At 36.5% G+C, this 19,149-nt stretch overlaps 1 protein-coding gene across 3 annotated transcripts in view; it reads right to left on the bottom strand.

Moving 5' to 3' along the window:
- The window catches only part of plagl2 (pleiomorphic adenoma gene-like 2), a 48,932-nt gene that overhangs the window by 28,090 nt on the left and 1,693 nt on the right, over nucleotides 1-19,149 (bottom strand). The window lies entirely within an intron of this gene.

Consider the following 19,149-nt stretch of genomic DNA (forward strand, 5'->3'; position numbering starts at 1 on the left):
CTATATTAGATATATATGTAATCATATTTATAGTAATAGTTTGCGAAGGTGAAAACAGGAAGCACAAATGGTGTTTTTCTTTTAATGTGATCCAATTTATCCCGTTAAATTGTTAACTGAAGTCCTTGTTTGTGCTCCCAAAAAATTGGTACCTTTGGTTATGGAAAACTTAGGCCCTCTCGCTACCTTTGCCAAACCTTCTATCAGGAACTTTGGTGTAAATTTTGACTCAGCTCTGACTTTGGTCTCATTTCGTTTGGATTATTGCAATTCTTTGTTCACTTGTAAAGCTTCTGTGGATCATTTGCAAGCTGTTCAGAACACTGCCGCAAAGCTTCTGACCAAATCTTCTAAATTCTCAGTTGCACTGGCTCCCCACAAAATTCAGAACCCACTTCAAGATTTTGACTTTGACATTCAGGGCTCTGCCTGGTCAAGCACCAACCTATATCAGAGATCTTTTACATCAGTACATCCTAGGGCTGCACGATTAATCGTTAGAAAATCGCGATCTCCATTCATACTTATGTGCGATCTCATTTCCAAATGACAACGATTTAAAAAAAAAAAAGATGACGACGATTGTACCGCATTTTGATCCGGGACGTAATCTGCATGGAAACAAGCGCTCACTCTTCCTGCTCAACAAATGGCAAGGGCGGAGCCTTATACCACGTGATACAGAAGCTGTGCCGTGTGATGCTAAAATTAGCAGGGAAAAAACAACGGAGAGCACGTCAGGGATGAGGAGAAAGTGACGGGAGAAAATCCGTCCCGGTCAACCACCCAAACATCAGTAACAGGAACCTTATACAACGCTTCACATCGAACTTCCGCAGGCACAAAGAAATTACGGAGGCTATCACTTATCACCTGACCAAAGATATGGCTCCCATCAACACTGTGAAAAAAGAGGGATTTAGGAAAATGATCAACACCCTAGACATATGCTACACAGTGCCGTCCTGCAACTATTTTTCTATTGTTGCACTACCTGCTCTATACACGCAGTGTCGAGCAACGGTGGAGACGGAATTACAAGCAGTACAACATTTTGCGGCAACAACAAAATGTGAGACATTTATTGTTTTTATGTTCAGTCTCAACTGTTACGAAGTTGATGTGCAGTTAATAAGTGCAATAAATATTTATACTGGAAAAGAAAATCGTGAGAGAATCGTGATCTCAATTCTAAGCCAAAAAATCGTGATTCTCATTTTATGCAAAATCGTGCAACCCTAGTACATCCCCAGCAGATCCCTGAGGTCATGTGATCAGGGCTTGCTGGTCGTCCAACATACGAGGCTGAAAACGAAAGGCGATAGAGCGTTTGTAACTGTGGCCCCCAGACTCTGGAACTCCCTTCCTTTAAGCCTGAGATCTGTGGACTCAGTGGTTTCATTTAAAACAGCTAAAAAACCATCTTTTTAAACTTGCTTTTGGTTGATTTCTGTTTTTATGTTTTAGCTTTTCTGTGAAGCACTTTCTGATTTCTGTCTTGAAAGGTGCTAAACAAATAAAATTTTACTTTCTTACTTTACTTAAGTAGTTGAGGCATGTTGATATTTGATGTTTTGTTAGTAAATGTGAAGTAAAAGTAAAAGTGGCTTTTACAGAAAGTAAAAGTCAATGCACATTACTGATTAATTAATGCACAAATGTAAATTGAACTGGTCCCAGCAGAGAACCCTGAGGAACTCCATAATCAAATTTTACATCTGTTACATACCCATAATCTTTCACTCTACTTTTGTTATTGTTTTATTGTATTGGCTATAGTTACGCTGTCTCGAGACTATTGATTACAAGAAATTCCAAATAAAGAGAGTAGAAATAAAACGAATAAAACTGTTTTTTTTTTTGTTTTTTTAAAAGACCTACAGGAAATGTGATTACTTGAAATCATTTTAGTTGCTAACTCTCCTATTATAATGATTACTACAGCCCATTCACTGCTTTGTGTGAATAGAGTTAACTGTGATTCAGTGCTCTCTGGCCTTTACCTTATCCAGATAAATAAACTGCCCAGTGTCTCATTTTCTCTCTCACACTATCTTTGTGCATGTGCAGCTACAATTCTCATGCACCTGTTTATTACATTAATTATATTAATCAAGTAAATCCTTATGCCCCTAGGTGATGACTTTGATTTGACTGAAGAGAAAATGAAACAAAAATATATTCCTTCAGCAAGAGTAGAGCTTCATAAGAGGTCAAATACATGCTAAATCAAAGATATAGGGATGTGGAAAAATCATAACTAAAACAGAAAGCTTTGCCTCATTTTGTAGCCAAGATATGAAGTACCATAAAACTGTTTTTTTTAAAAAGATGAAAACAGTGGGGCATTGCAGCTAACTTGGAAATTTATTTACACTTTCATCTCACTTTCTGTAACCAACTGTGCCATTCCTGTTCATCCTTATGACTATGTTAAACTCAAGTTAGAAGTCTGTTTTCTAAGTAGAACAGACAGTCTGCTAATAATTCCACAAACTTTCTAAACAAACTAATGACCACCAGCGTTGTCACCAGAGAGGGGCATTGGTAGGCACAGCCAATGAATGAAAATATTGTATTTTGTACTGCATACCATTTATTATAAAGGTTTATTTACTAAACTTATAATATCTCCATATTACTGCCAGTATATTTTAAATCTTATTCTACAATTAAAAGACAAAAAAATGTGTGTGTCTGTGACCAGACCAGTCTCACTGTGATTCTGTTCACAGAGTTTGCTCTGATATGAAAAAATGCTCACTGAAAACAAATACAATCACACCATAATAACATTAACTATGATCTCAGTACAGTGTCAATATAATTCTGATTGCCAGACAGCTATAGAAGAAGGCATAATACTTTCTTCCAAATACAAGGTGATCACCCATCAAGCGTATGTCAATCAATCCACTTACTGCAACACAATCTCACATCATCTGTAGACAGGAAGTCAAAGAGAAAATGATAAAGCTGGAACAGTTCTTTAACCTCCTAGGACCTGTCCACATATGTGGACATCAGATTTTGGGTTATTTAGACCAAAATACTCATTTTTTCTCTACAAGGGCCTGATGTGGCTCTCATTTTTCTTAGAAACAAAAAAATAATTAAAATCTGGTAATCCTTTGTTTTTACATTCATGGGGTCCCAATCAGCCCAAATATCAAAGAGAAATTAAAAATGCATGCCGTGGAAGAGTTTGGGTCTTAGGAGGATTTTTTTAGTTTCCCGAAATACAAACTGCATGAGACCAAATGGGATTTTACTTTTAGCTGTAGTGAATTTAATCCCATTTTTTTAAGGTTATTAGGTAAATATTCATCACTTTTAAATGAGTATTATTAATAGTTGTATAAAAGTCTTAGCAGTTTTAGAGCTGATAGTCATACCATCATACTGCACGGAAATTAACTGCAATTCAGGCAAACGTGCCGAAAGAAGCTTTTTCCACAAAGTTTGCAATGAGTTGGAGTGAACGAAGCTAAAGGACTAAAACAATTATTTACATCTGCTTACAGACAATAGAAGCCCAACTATTTTACTTTAGTTTCATAAATACACGTAAGTAATCTGGAATGAAACAAAACAACAACCATGATTATTTTAGCCATCAGCTATATCTAAATTTTTTCACTTAGTTAGCAAACATGTAATTATTGAATTTGCAAACATTGAAAATATGTATTTCAAAAGTGATTGCCTTGAAATTAAAATACATAAATTTATGGAAAAAAGAGGTGGCTGGGTCTCTTATACAAGAATCAGGCCCAGAGTAACAGGTGGTTTGTTTGCTTTTTTTTTTTATATTGGCCATCTTGCATGGGTATCTGCCAGTCACTTCTAGTCTTGAGCCTTGACTACATGAAATCTGTGAATGGAGACAGGAGCAGTAAGCAATGGATCAAGCACCTGCAACTGGCAGGTCAATCAAGAGTCGAGTCAATCAAAACCAAAAGTGGCACTTGAAGGCAACCAAGGGTCTTTCCATAGGTCCACATACTGAAAATGTTTATGTCTTCCTCTAGACAGATCTTGATGATCAAAGGTCACCTTTCTGCCATCTCGGCCTTTTGGCAACAGTTGAAATTTCACCACTTAAATGAACTTATTCATAACAGAACACAAAACAAGCACTTCATGGCAAAAATTAATCCCAAAAAAATAGCAGATGTAGTATAAGACACTAATGCATGCTGGCTAGTCAGTTAAGGATTTATGACAAACTCTTACATAGACAGAAGCATAGTCAGACCACAAGTGAAACTTTAATGTGTGTATAAAAAGTGGTTGGTTGTGGTGACTGTAAATGACCCAGATTATTTGTTTATTTGATATTTTTTCAAACACTTAAATCCCTGAACAAATTATACCTTATAATATAGATTAGACTCTTATTTTGAAATTCGGAATGGGCAACTTCCGGGAAGGAAGATCGAACTGCTACTGCTTGCCACAGAAAAGGTTAATGAGAAACTTGTTGTTTTCCATCCATCTTTAAATTAGCATCTAGCTGGAAGGCGAACAGGTATGTTTGTGTATTGTACTTGTTGTTTAAATTTCGGACAATTTGTAAATGTATTACTTGATTGTTAACAAGTTTCTGAGTGATCTAGCAGGCTGATCCTGTGCCTTTTCTGTGAATTATGGTCCATCCGTAATGATCATTGAGTGCATCGTCTGAATAAAGTCTGGCTGGAATGCTACAGTGACTGAAGGCTATTGATATCAAGAGGCTGTGCAAGAAATTCTGTAGAAAAGTTGTTCATAATGAATTTCTTACAGTCATACAAAAGTTGAAACAAAAAAAAGTAAATGCAGATAGCTAGCTAAATAGATACACAGATGTCCTTTCTATCGAAATAGAAGCTGGTGCCAGTGTCACTGCACATCATTCTCTCTCAATGAAATTGTGAGCATCCACTTTTAAGCTGCCCAAGTCAACCCATATGGAGAAGAAATAGAAAAAAACTTATAAAAGACTTGCATAAGATTTGGCTTACTTCATATAGTGAATCATATAAGGCTTATATGATTTACTCATGAAAGTTGGCACTTTCTCATTACTTTCATATATTGTTTTAATAAGTATCCAAAACATACAAGTTTCATTTATATAATTTTTCAAGGGATTTTATATCTGTTTTCACTCTTGTATGCTTTTCAAACAAGTTCCACACAAGACAGATACAAACTTTATAAGATTTATATCTTTTCCATATGGGAAGTGACTTGGCGTTCTTGAATATTCAGAAGTCTTTGGGCAGCATTCTCAAATTTGTTATATGTCTTTATAAATATCCAAACTTTTTGGCAACCCTAAAACTGTCAAACACTCTGTGGTTGAAAGGTTTCAACTTAGATCAATAAGATGAGTCACTTTGAAATCTAGTGCTTGCTTTCACTTCTGTTTTGTCATAGAGTTTTTCTATATCACCCTGGTAACCTGACAGCAGTGGATGGATGCACAGGCCTGAGGACATTTTGAGTTAATAGATACGTACAGTATACACACACACACACACACACACACACACACACACACACACACACACACACACACACAAAGAGATTCACTCGCTGGTAAAATGAGACCATCCAACCAAACCAGCAGGGTGAAGAAGAGGCCGATGATGTGACCGGATTGGCCAGGCCACACTGGAACAGGGAGGAGATGAGATTGGGGGGGGGGGGGGGGGGGGGGGGGGACAAAAAGGGAGGAGGGGGTGAGTAGCAGGGAGCAAGGCAGTATCACGTGACCAATCCAGCAGAGAGTATTATAATAGGCCCCCTCTCGGAGCAGAGAGGCAGAGGCTGGATGTGAACCAAAATCCCTCTACCACACACAGGCTGGCCATTGTTGGCTATTCAGTGGACTCCATCTCGGGGCACTTTATCATTCAATTAGGACAGCTTTCACACTGCACACCACAGAAAAGAGGCCTTCAATCAAACTGAAAACTTCACACTGGCCCTGGAGGGGAGGCAGAAAGGGGACTCGCAGTTGTCACCCCACTTTCATTTTTCCAACTTGTTGTTGTCGTCGTTCACCAAGGCCTTGAGAGGAGAGAGAGAGAGCAAGAGAGAGAGAATAGATGGAGAGATGTGAGGAAAAGAGGAGGACAGCAGAGGAAGTACCATTACATGTTTGGTACCACGTGTGTGTTTATGAAGCTGATGGAATGCATCTAAGTGGGTGAGGGGTTAAATTTGGTAAGTGGTCGTGGAGGAGGGGGAGAGACAGCGAAAGAGTGAACAGAGAGGGGGAAAATTCAAAGCTCGGCAAAGAGAATGGCACAAAAGAGTATACTTGAAGGAAATAATGGGAAGTATGTTTGGGGGGGGGGGGGGGGTAGGAGCTCACCAACTGATCAAAACACAGCGTGAAGAGCGAAAGGTACGAGGGGAGAGGAAGGGAGTAAGCAGACTGATAAACAAGTTAGTGAGGGAAGCAGAAAAGCTACCAGGCGATGAAGACTGGAGGAAGGACACATCTGCACCGTAATACACCAAATGACAATAACTGTTTGGCTTAATATCTAAAGTCTAAACTTAAACATTTTCCTTTGGCATACCCAAGTGACATATTATTATAGACGATCTTAGTTCCCTCAATTTTTATTAAGACATGACTCAAAATAATGTAACTCAACTATCACTATTTATTTTATGAGGTAACAGGTTGTCTTAAGGCACACTGTAAACCTAAGCGCTAAAATAATGTGCAATTGCATTATCGCGTTTGCCTAAAGTAATTAAATTAAATATAATCTATTATTTATTATTATTGGTATTACTATTATTATTATTATTATTATCCTTAATAATTTTTATAGGTATTTCAACTATAACTAAAATATTACAAATATTACATAACAGGTAATTAAATATTTGAATTCTCTAAGCTTTTGACTTTTGAATTTGTTGCTCTAATTTTTGAGTTCTTTTCCAGCTCAAATAATTTAGCCAAAAAGTGTTTCACTATTAGGTGAGCATACTGTCCACAAGGCTTACCTGCGTATTACTTTGCGTGACAACATTCTACAGCTACTGGTCCAATAACAAAGGTTTATCTCAACCTCCTCCTAATTACGTCTTTCCCTCACGCCCAACCGGTCGCAGCAGATGCCCGCCCCTCCCTGAGCCTGGTTCTGCTGGAGATTTCTTCCTGTTCAAAGGAAGTTTTTCCTTCCCACTGTCCCCAAATGCTTGCTCAAAGAAGGTCATCTGATTGTTGGGGTTTTCTTTGTATTATTGTAGGGTTACAATATACAATATAAAGTGCCTTGAGGTGACTCTTGTTGTGATTTGGTGCTATATAAATAAAAGCAAAATTGAACTGAATTACTTACAGTTATCTCCTCACACTTATATACCACTCTTCTAGTCTTACTAACCACTTAAAGCATTTTAGATAATAAATCACATATAACCATAAATTCATACAGCATTTTATCCTGTAAACTGTAAGCACTTTATCTGTCACATCCACTAGTGACCCAACATGCATGTCTCTGGACTATAAGATGCCACCAATCAATAAGTTACAAATCAATGTTATATATCAATCAAGATCTTAATATGCATTGTTTACTGTGCGCTTGCAATGTGGCAGCACAATTAGAACTGGTGCTCTCCTTTAATAGTACTTCATTAATACAGTCTACTTTAAAAGTCTTAATCTACAAGTCTACAAATGTTAATTGTTCTTAATTACACATATGTCCCCTCTAAAGTGAAGCCTTGCTCATAACTTATTCATAGTAGTTTGACACTTAATAACATGCCCAGGTTCCTTAAAGCAGCCTTTTAGATCCATTGTAGTACACAGAGCCTGCAATCACGAGACCCTATTTCTAATGAGCGACCTTAAAAAAAATGGACATGTATTGAGACACAACAGATTTTTATCCCATCTAGTAAAACACAAAGATTTTCAACCATACAGCTAGATAGTTGTTATTTTAATAAAAGGGAGTGATGTATTTTAACTACATTACAAAGGTCAGAAAAGAGCTTCATGTGTTGCTCCTTTCAAGCAGTATAGAGTTAATTAGTGTTACAACTGATTGAGCCAAACTTTATGAAGTATAAAAATTGTTTTTATAAATAGCTAGGGTAGCTTAGCAGAGTAGCCTTTGGTCTCATGTGGTTTAAGTTCACATGGTTAAATCACACGTTTTGTTTTATTAAAAATTAATCCATGGTACTGATAGCAACACATTAGATGCAGATTCTGTATTTTTTCCTTGCGTTCTTTTAAAAATAGAGAGCATTATCTTGCTAATCAGGTTTTCAGCTATTTTTAATATTATTCATATTAACATTAATAACAGGACTACTATTATTAAAAAACATTAAACAAGTTTAATTTTAGGGTTTTACAGAGCATATATTTACTTAACGTTTTCAAAAAGTGAAGTAATAATTTACTCTACTGAACAAACGATGAAGTAAATAAATGCAAATACAAGGGCATTTTATAGCATTATATTTGTAGTATTTTATTATCACTGTCTTACTGAAACAGAGTTGGCCCAAAATGAGTTCCTGCCCCAGAGCAAAATGTTTATCTGGCCATGCTTAAACTTGATCTATTCAGATTATTTTGAGCATTATATTTTTTATTCTTGGACTCTACAAGAATAGCTTTGCATGATTCACAGTTTAAAATAGTACCTATTTATCTTGTACTGGGCCTTGGTGCTGTTCATTCAACTCAGTGAAAAGTGCTGTTTTATCTTATCTGTTGTATATAAAACTAATACTAATAGAGAAATAACAGTTTCCACCTCCCCCTTTACCAAACCTTTTTTTAATGGTGCAATGTAATGATGATAACATGATGTAATGATATACTTACTCAAAGATACCTTAAAGATATTTCCCCTGCAGTATCTCTATATATTGATGCTACTGCGTCCTTTTATGTACAGCTTATAAACAAATACATTTATATTTCAGTGACACCGCCACATACTTTTCAACTTTGTGCGTACTTTGCTTTATACATCACAGCAGTTTTACACTGTGGTGATGCACATTTTTGAATAAGAAATGCAAGTATTTTGTCCACCAATGAATTCACTACAGAGAATCTGTTGGTTAAGTAGTTACTGTAAAATGAAAGCAACCACATTGTAGAGGCACAGATAAACATTGAGTACTTGCAGGCAGAAAGTAAGTCCTACATGAGTCATGTTCCCAGTGTTTAAAATCAGAAGTGCATAGGTACGAGCTGATGATGCGCCTCTTTTTCTCCATGCTCAAAGTCATCACTCACTTCAGCTGGCACAAGCAGCAGAGAAACTTACTTCTACTGAGGGAGCTGAAGGTTTTGCCTGGCAATACTTAGCAAGCACTGGATTGTTGAGTAGGGTGGGTGGCACAGGCCACCATTATTAAAAAAAACATTATTAAAATCACTTCAGAGAAAAGAAGAAGCACTGTGTCATCAGACAGTGTGGCTACATTCCTCTTTTTCCTGAGGATGACTCAGGAGCGGCGCACTCATGTATCAGTACTACTGTAGCCGAATGTGTGTGCGAAAGAGAAAGGGGAGGGCGTGTGTGAGTCAGGAGTGTGTGTGTGACTGCATTTCATTCGACATCAGGTCCATATTCCAGATATTACTGTAAAATACACATACGCATAATTCTGTTCTGAGTCACGTGTTGATCCTAAACAACTCTCTGACATACTTCAGTGAGCGTGCGCGCGCTAGATGGTCCGGTACTGGAGCAGTCCTCGGCTACAGCTCACCACAGCAGCGCACCACAATACTTCCACTTTTGGCTCAGATTGAAAACTTTGCACGTGAACAGATGATATTAGGAATGCCGATGATCATGAACACATCACATTATTGGCACATTCATGGAAAAAAATATTGAAATTTAACAAAATCTGGATAGAATTATAGTGAAGAGAAAAGAATAAAAACACTTCAAAGGTTCTACGTTCCCTGTTGTTGGACAACATTCTTCTTTTTAGAAAACCTGTTCCCGATTACAATTATTAGACAATACAAAAATTAGAGAAAAGGGCTACAATTTTCACATGCAAAAATTAAAATTCCAAAAATTTTAATATTTAGAGTTGAAACTATTTATATTGTAACTTTTTATGATCTCAACGTGCCATTTTAAACATGTTTTGAGGACTGACAAAGTCATTAATCAACTATTTGTAGCCCTAAAAATAATTAAATATGTTTGGCTGTAAAAGTTTGTTCCATCAAACTTTTAATAATAATTCAATCACCAGACAACCAGCCTGTAACAGATTGCAGAATTGTTTGTATTTTGTATTGACAGATTTGAAAAATAATAATAATAACATAATTAAAAATCACTAGTTGTAGCTTCTCTTATGTAAATATTTGTTATGTGCCAGTGCACTGAATGAATCTGGGTTCTGCACTGCTGGTACAAACAAAAACGTTTTCTTCGTTGTTTTAAACAAGAACTGAAAATAATCCCCATCTGCAGCCTAAACCTCTAGCAAGAAACCTATATAAATGCCAATCAGACATCAGGCATTTCATTAAAAGGAAAAACACCCAAAATGCTCTTTTACAATGACAAGTGTGCGTGAAGTGAATTAAAAGAGTTAATGCTCAAACAGAAAAGTCATTAATAAAATATAAATAACTATTAAGAAAAAAAACACACAAAAACTTGTATTTTAAACAGTCGTAACATGTTATGAACTGAACTATTATTCACTTGCTTGAAAGAATGAATTTCAGTGATAATGAAAATAAAAATTATGATTTCAATGAATTCATAGACACCAAAAACATAAAAAGAGTGTATTCTGTTTTGGGGGGTTTTTTCATGGCAGAAATGCACAACTGAGGTCATCTTTGAAACTAGCTGCAAGGATAATGTCAGCTAAAATCAACAGCAATTTGTTTTTTGTCTTGTTTTCTTTCTTCTTCTTCTTTTTTTTAAAAAAAAAGTGCTGCTCTGAAGGACAGTCAGTTTATGCAGATGCTTCTAAAATATTTTATCTTCCCTAAATTGGACCTGATTTTTTTTTTTGCTTCCTATGGTACCTCCTAAGGTAAAAAACAAAAAAAGAAATGACAAAAGGTTAATAGCTACATGTATAGTCATAAAAAATAAGCAATTGTATTTTGTTTTTAAAAAAAGAAGACAAAAACTCACCAAATAACAACTGTTCAAGTATATCTTAGCAAAACCTAAAAAAGCTTGACAGGCCTTTGAAGCTCTACTTGTACTAAGAGTCGTATATATATAAAATATATTCAAATATATGTATATAAAAATAAAGGCTTTTTTTAGATTTTACAAAGCTCAAAGTGAATCTCACAGAATCATTTACATAAACTGTAAATGTAGCATACCCAGTTAACTACAATTTACAACAGCAAACCAAATTGTATGTCCTGACCATATTATTCAAAGGGAGATGGGTTTAATTATAATAATTTTCTAGTAATAGATTTGAATCCACCCTGGGTGTCATTTTTTCAGCAACTCCAATTGAAGTTACTGCTCACCTATTACAGAAACTTTCTTCAGTAATGTAAATCATGACTGGCACAAATTCCTGCTATTTTAAGAACAGTGCCTGGCTTTTAGTTTTCTGGTTTAGCGTATTTGCTTTCTTTTTTTCATGTTATTTTTAAAACTAGTTTCAAATGTATGAAACTAGTAAGGCACCCGTGGATAAATCATAAGAATGTCAAAGTCTCTTTTTGTTATACTTCAGCATAAATTTATGAGTTTGTAGCAGAGGTCTAATCCTACCCCTTCTCTGTTACATTTAGGGTAGTTTAAAAAGCCGTAATGTAATACTGGAACTTAGCAGTTCAGTGCAATACAAGAAAAATGCAATTTCCTTACTATCATGCCTTTTAATGGCTCCGTAGCTGGTAAGAATGCTGATGTTTACCTTACCAGATAAGCAATACAAATAATAAAAGATTACCAGGAAAGTTGAGTTAATTTAGAAATGTACCAATACACTGGACGACCATTAGTATAAGTAGAAACTCACCTTCCAAAGTTCAGATCACCTGACTTGAATTCAACCAATGGCAATCACTAATGTTTATCCATTGTAGAAATTTAGCACTGGCCAAAAAGAAAAATCCCTATCACAAACGGGAAACTTTAAAAAGTACATTAAAAAACAATATTGCTGTCTGCATCAGCTATAAGACAACCAACAGATTGATAGTTAACAAAATAGCTACCATCAATCCATCCATTTTACTCTGTGTGTGCTAAATGGACTATTTAGCACACACTATATAAGCTATATAAGCGCTTTTGTATTTTTTTTTCTATCCTTAAGTACCTTTCTAGCTAACATTCACACACATTCAGACATGTAGACCCTGCTTCACCTCCTACACTACAGCCACCCCGTATCGAATTAATGCCGCATCTCGCAGCCCTTGAGCTGTCATGGGGTTAAAAGCAATGTACACCCTGAATAGGTCGCCAGCAACGACAGCTAAAATCTGTTAGGTATATCAATGGTTGTTTTTGTAAGAAATGAGAGTCCCAACTTTGTATACTACTAACTATGATCAAAAAAAATGCAAAAACGTTTGTTAGTCCTGTCCTTTTAAAAACAAATCTCTCCATTCAGTATCTATCTTTAAATTTGTCACACCATTTATTTGATAATATCACCTAACAGTCAAGATGTTTGCTAACTCATTGAAACAGTAAAAGCCAGGTTATAGCATCATGCTCACATGATTATCTGAGTAGACTGTTCTTTTACATTTCACATCCTCTCCCCTAATCTCTAATCTCTAGGTTCTCTTTACTTTTTTATGTTACTAACACAAAAACGATTTAAAAAAAAAACAAAAAAAAAACCAGCTCCTTTCTTGGTGTCAAGAGGTCAGCATCAAGTTTTCTAGGTAGGAATGTGTCCATGAACCCCCAGTGGTATATGCACAGAAGCTTGTTCAAGTCTGTTTTGAGTTTACAGAAACCATGAATTGACCTTAACTAAAGGGGGTTTGGGCATAGTGAATGATCAGTTAAGATGGACCAACTGTTTCCAACAATATTTAACATAAGTCCATGACAAATGGGAAATCTCCATCTGTTGTTGTCATGTGGTGGCATAAATCAATAGTAGATGAACAGGGTGAGGTGTGAGCTGTATTGCCTGTAGTAAAATCGCATGACATTTTTTACATTTCATCCCCCTTCTGCTCCTTTGTCCTTTCACCTACCAAACTCCACCTGACCAGATGTAAATTTTTCAGTCTTTCACTGCAAACTATTTCATACTTGTGTTTATTTCCAACTGTTCCCCTCTTTTACTTGGTCTGCAGTGGATCATCCTTGGAACCAACAGGCCTTCTACTATTCTCGAGTCGGTCAGTGCCTAAGGTTAAGTACAAGTCTATCAGTGCCTGAGAGACGACCCCCTAAACCAATGCTGTGTTTACTGGAGAGAGACGAGCCTATTAATAAATCTGTTGCAGACAGCCTGGCGGAAGTGGCCTGGGGCTGTAAACTCAGTCTGTGAGAGAAGGATGGATGAAGGGCAAAAGAGAGGGGGAAAAGGTGGACAAACTCTTTGAAAAAAAGAAAAGCAAGAACAATAAAAAGCAAAAGAGAGAGGATGGAAAGAAATGAGGATGTATGGAATTGGAGAAAGGGGGAAGGACTAGAGGTAAATGAGGGAGAGGAAAGAGGGTGTGTATGTGTGTGTTTTGTGTGGTGTAAACCATGGGTGCTTTTTGATGGATGAATCTAGGTTCTGAAAAGCCACAGCTGCCCTGTTCTTCCTAGAAAAAGATCCATGAGGAAAAGTGGCAGTATGTGGTTCAAGCATCTCGCATCCTCATACTATTTCTGACTAGCATACTGCAGCACCCATCAGAATGTGCCTGGGTCTGAAAAACCTCTGCAAGAGTGAGTAAATGAGAGCATGTGTGCCTGTATTATTAACTTTGTGCCTATGCATAGTAAAAATGACAATGTGAGGGTTCTTTTGTTGTTGTTGGGTTTTGGGTTTGTTTGTTTGTTTTTTACTTTAATTAGTCTTGTAAATATCTGTGCATATGTGAGACTTTATGTGCCTATGTAAGCTCCTCCACTCATTTGTATGCCTGTTTTCAATCAGTGTATTATACAGCAAAACATCTTTTTCTCTCTGTCATAGCTGCCAGGCTAAATGTTGTAAATGTACATAGAGTTGTATTTAGTAAAAATTGGGATAAAGATTGCTGTTTGGGACATATTTATGCACCCAGCAATATTAGTCCCCAATGCCTAAACCTACTAGCTTACTTCTTAGCCTTTAACATCATGTGAACTTAGTAAAAACCATCTAAATTATATATGACTTCAACATGGGTTCTGTCCATATACATGGTGTTAAGAATATCTGGTCAAATTAATTAATTAATAATCTTCCACACTAAAAAGTCATAAACTCAGCATACAGACTTAATAGTAAGGTCAGTCAACTTTAGCTAATATTACCCACCAGTTACCAGCCACATTTAGCTAAAGCAGCAGTTCCACTGGTATTGTTATTATAACGATAATGTTATGATTATGATGCACACGAACAAAAAGTCAGCAAAAAGTTTCAGTAATATTTTCCTTGTTCTATGTATTCAAACTTTGGTAATGTTACCTGACATTAGCATTGGTATACATTAGCTATGGTATTAGCTATGGTAGGCTAGCCATCACATTGCTATCTATACAGCAAAACTAAAGCAAAACAATTCCATCCAACAAACCTCTGATTTGTAATTTTATATATTTTATTTATTGTTTACTCTATTTAATTTGTAAAATATGTGTACACACACACACACACACACACACGTAGAAAAATATTTAGTATACACATCCAGAAATGCATATACTATTATATATTGTACATATATTTATTAGTTTCAGATGTAGCCATTCTTGTATTTTGCTTGTTTACATTATTGTATTTTGCACAACTCTGTTGCTTGTGAAGCTCGCACACAAGAATTTCACTCACATGTGCTGTACCAATGTACCTGCACATGTGATGTGACAATAAAAGTGATTTGATTTGATTTGATTTAATGCTATGTTTAATTGCCCACAAACTTAACATTTGAAAAAGGAAGGATATCCAAGTCTGTTTTTATCCTATTTTAATTGAGTATGTAATACTTGGACTTCAGACTACAAGTTAGACTTGATTGTCAGGCTTCATGGGACAATAAAGCTAAACTTTTTGGATTCTACAAAGCTGCTTTTATTAATTTAGCAAAAAAAATTACTAATTTCATAATAACGGTAATAAAGAAGTTGCACACCCAATTTTCCTAAATAAAATAAATACAGTCTAATACTGGAAAAAATTGTGATTAAAACCAGTGAAAATCATCAAGAATAAAATTAAGCTTTTGAAAATATTCACTTATTTTAATCAAAGTATTAGCCAGTATTTTTTCCAGTCTTGACATTTATAAGTATTTCATAACATTTAGTAGTATGGCAGTTTGTAGCTCTTGGTAGGAAAAACAAATTACTGCTGATTTTTTTTTTTTCTTTGACCACATTACCACTCAATATCAGACCCACATTCTGAGCTACAGATTTATCCTTTTGCTTTTCTATTTCTTGCTCCCTTGTTCAGTCTTTCTCAGAATTCATAACTTCTTTCTGCTTTCACACCCAACATACAGCTCTCAGCCCTCTCTCACACAATAGCCTGAAAGCCGAGCAGCTAATGTGTGAAGCCTCACATATTGCAAATAAATTAAATGAAATATCTGTTTACCTGCTAGTCCCATGCAGTGTTCAGTGTAATGTGTTTCTGTAATCACATTAAATTTTTCAGTAACACAGTGACATGTTAGTTACAATTATGTTGTGACATTGTTTTACAAAGATTCTTTAGTTGTTTGCACACCAGGCAGACAGAAAGAAAAAAGCATCAAGTTAACATGTTTTCTTTTTTCCTGTGCACTTGCCCTACTATTAGCTGATTTCTGTCTATATGAAGAAAAGAGGAAAAATGTGGTGTGGAGCTTTTAGGCAGTAGAAATATGGACATTAATTTTACTTTTATTCCATAAAAGGACAAAAGCACGATGGTGAAATGCAAACTGTATCAAGACAAATACAACCGCACTGTGCTAACACAAGGTGGACTCTTTGCAAACATCTGCACAGAAAGCATACTAACAGAAAGCTAGCCAAGAGCCCAGAATTATTTTAAAGCTGAGGGCTTGTTGACTCTAGTCCTGCAGCCAGAGCTTGATTTTCAACAGGTAACAAAAACAGTGATGAGCAGTCAGGCTTGCACCATTGTAGCCTTCATTTCTACCTGTTCGTGTTTCTGCAGTTGCATCACTGTGAAGCCTCTTTGATCTCAATTTTAAAACTAAAAGATATGGATTATAATAATAGCCTATGGTTTATATAGATAATTATACGATAATGTGTTTAAGGTCATTTTACAGAGTAACACAAAAGTAATGTATCAAATAGGGTAACGAATTACATTCTCCGGCAGGTCATTAAGAAACAAATTGCATTACTTTTAGGAAAAGTATCAAATAATGTGTAAAGTATTACTTGTTTTCAGTAAAAACCTGTACATTGATCCCATGACACCAAATGTACTTACGTCCACACACTCTTGTACGGACGCTGCCCAGTGTTTACACATGCACACACTTAACAGCTCTGGCAATGCCCTGTATTCTGTTGCAGTTCTCAGGTTCCCAGTGCCACTCCTGAGAAAGTAACACATAGTACAGTTTTCCTACAGCCTGTCAGCAAGCAGCATCCATTCTACCATGAACCCAGTGTCCCTTTCTCCCTCACCCACCCCCTCCAACCCCATCCCATCCGTGCCTCTAGAAGGTGAAAAAGTACAAAGCAAGGGATCAGAGCTTTTCCGATTCTTCCCTGGTTATTAACTACCATTTGTCCCCTCAGAGGGCTGTCCCTCCCATTAACCCAACTGATGCTCTTTTCTCATGGTAATCAGCCTGCTGTTGCTGCTGCTGCCACCGCCGTCGCTGCCGCCACCACCGCTGCTGCCACCACCGCTGCTGCCCGAAGAGGTGCAAGGAATTGTGAGGGGGATTTTCAGAAGAGAAGACCTCCCTTGGACTCAAAAAACAGCAATCTCTCACTCACACACACTAAAATGGAGCGCAGACACACACTTGCACACACACACATCTTCCAAACAGGCAAGTGTGTGTGCTCTCACAGGCACCCACGTTCGCTCAATCATAAAGGCAAACATGAAACGTGCTGCCTCTCGACCACAGGGCATGGAAGTAATGTAAGGCAATGCATGGAAGTTAATGAGAAGAAGCTGGCTCAGTGGACTCAAGCAAAGACTGTGCTCAACTGAACAGAGCAGATCTGAAAGCTCAGGCAGCAGAATAACATGAATCATTAGATGGTTATGTCTGAGGAAAAAATATAAAGTAGGAGTACTGGAGTCTTGGAGTTTCTTGAGGGTTTTTTGTGCTTTAGAGTACACATAATCATTCTGAAAACACACATACTGATGGGAATTAGCGTGAGCTTCTGTGAATTTGTGGGGGAAAATACTATTATATTCAAATACCTTTGTTTTCATATATCATGTCACTGCATGTAAAAAAATAAAGCAGTCATCTTCTTCAACGCTCCATGTGTGAGAATTGAAATCTGGCTAATGCTCCATGGGGCGGATCCATCGTCAGCCGAACGCTTGTAGTGAGAGAGCAGCAAACATCAACACATGGGTCTCAACTTGCAGAGCGACCAGCAAAGGCATTGTCTCGTGACAACCTCACTTCCATTTCCTTATTATGTAGCTGGAGGCCTTGATGGTACATGCTTGGCTCAGACATGTAGGCGTGAAGTTGAAGGGAAAAACCTACCTAAAGTTCATTACATGCTGATCTGAATTTAGCCTTTTTAGCTACCTTTTATACCTGAAACGTGAGTATGACTTTTCTGACTGGTAGTCCAGCTATATCACATTATTCATATGAACTATAACAAAATGTTTGACTTGATTTATAGCTGCATGCACTGAAATTGTGTTTGTGGATTTAGTAGCAAGCAAAATATGAATTTGACCTTGAACCATTAGGCAGAAGTTATCTTCAGTTCGAAAACTTTATTGATCCCAGTAAAATAAATGAATTGACATCTTACTAAGTGACTCATCACATCATTTTCTACACAAATCAGCAGGATAACAAGGCAAGATTTATCGATATCAGTCGCTGATATTTATCTTTAATTGCACATCATTTTTGTACTCACTAGATGCACAAATATTGTGTAATAAAAAGCTGAAAGACTAACAGAGATTAGCTTTGTTTTCAAATAAGATTACTTTGTGTCGCAAAAATAACAACAGAAACAAAATAAAAATACTGAAAAAATATCAGCTATCAATCGAATTGCTAATTTAAACATCAGCATCAGTCTAGAGTTTCACAACCTATGCATGTCTAATATGTAGTGTATGTATTTTCTTAATAACTCGCAAAATGGCTAATAGCTTCTAAAAACGAATGTGACACGTCATGTGGTATTTATCCTACATTAACTGAAAAATCAATCAATCATTTTTGAGCCTTTATGTTTGTGGAAGTAAGTTGATCTTTTGGTTGTTGTTTTTTTGCTTTTAGGTTACATTGATCATCAATGTCTGGAATGATTTCTATGTTTAAAATAACAATCTAGCCAACAGCAGATGCTGACACAAATGTCCACATTTCTGTTCTTGTTAACTGTCCTAAAGTACTTTCCTTTCCTCACAGTATCTTTGAACATTTCCACGCTGCTACAAATGATGGAAAACAACAACAATACACAGATATATCAACAGCTGATACTTATGTTGGCCGATGTACTTCCATATTGTCATTTTTAGTGTGCTCAAATGACGATGGATAACTTGGTAATGGAAAACCGTGTATGCGTGTAGTGGAATCTCCCACTGTGGATGTGCACTTTCCTGTACAATCACAGGATGTCTGCTTATAGTTTATAAGTGATGTCATGAAAACAACTTAAATATCCCAAAGTTCAGCCAGAGTTCATGCTTTATGCAGAACAGGGAAAAAGTTTGCTAATCTTGAAATGTAATATTGCTGCAATAACAATATGAAATGCAAATGAA

The sequence above is a fragment of the Rhamphochromis longiceps genome, linkage group LG20 (genome assembly GCF_057381845.1).
Source record: "Rhamphochromis longiceps isolate RC_006_pf linkage group LG20, R_longiceps_female_GT1.1, whole genome shotgun sequence".
Classification (NCBI taxonomy): Eukaryota; Metazoa; Chordata; class Actinopteri; order Cichliformes; family Cichlidae; genus Rhamphochromis; species Rhamphochromis longiceps.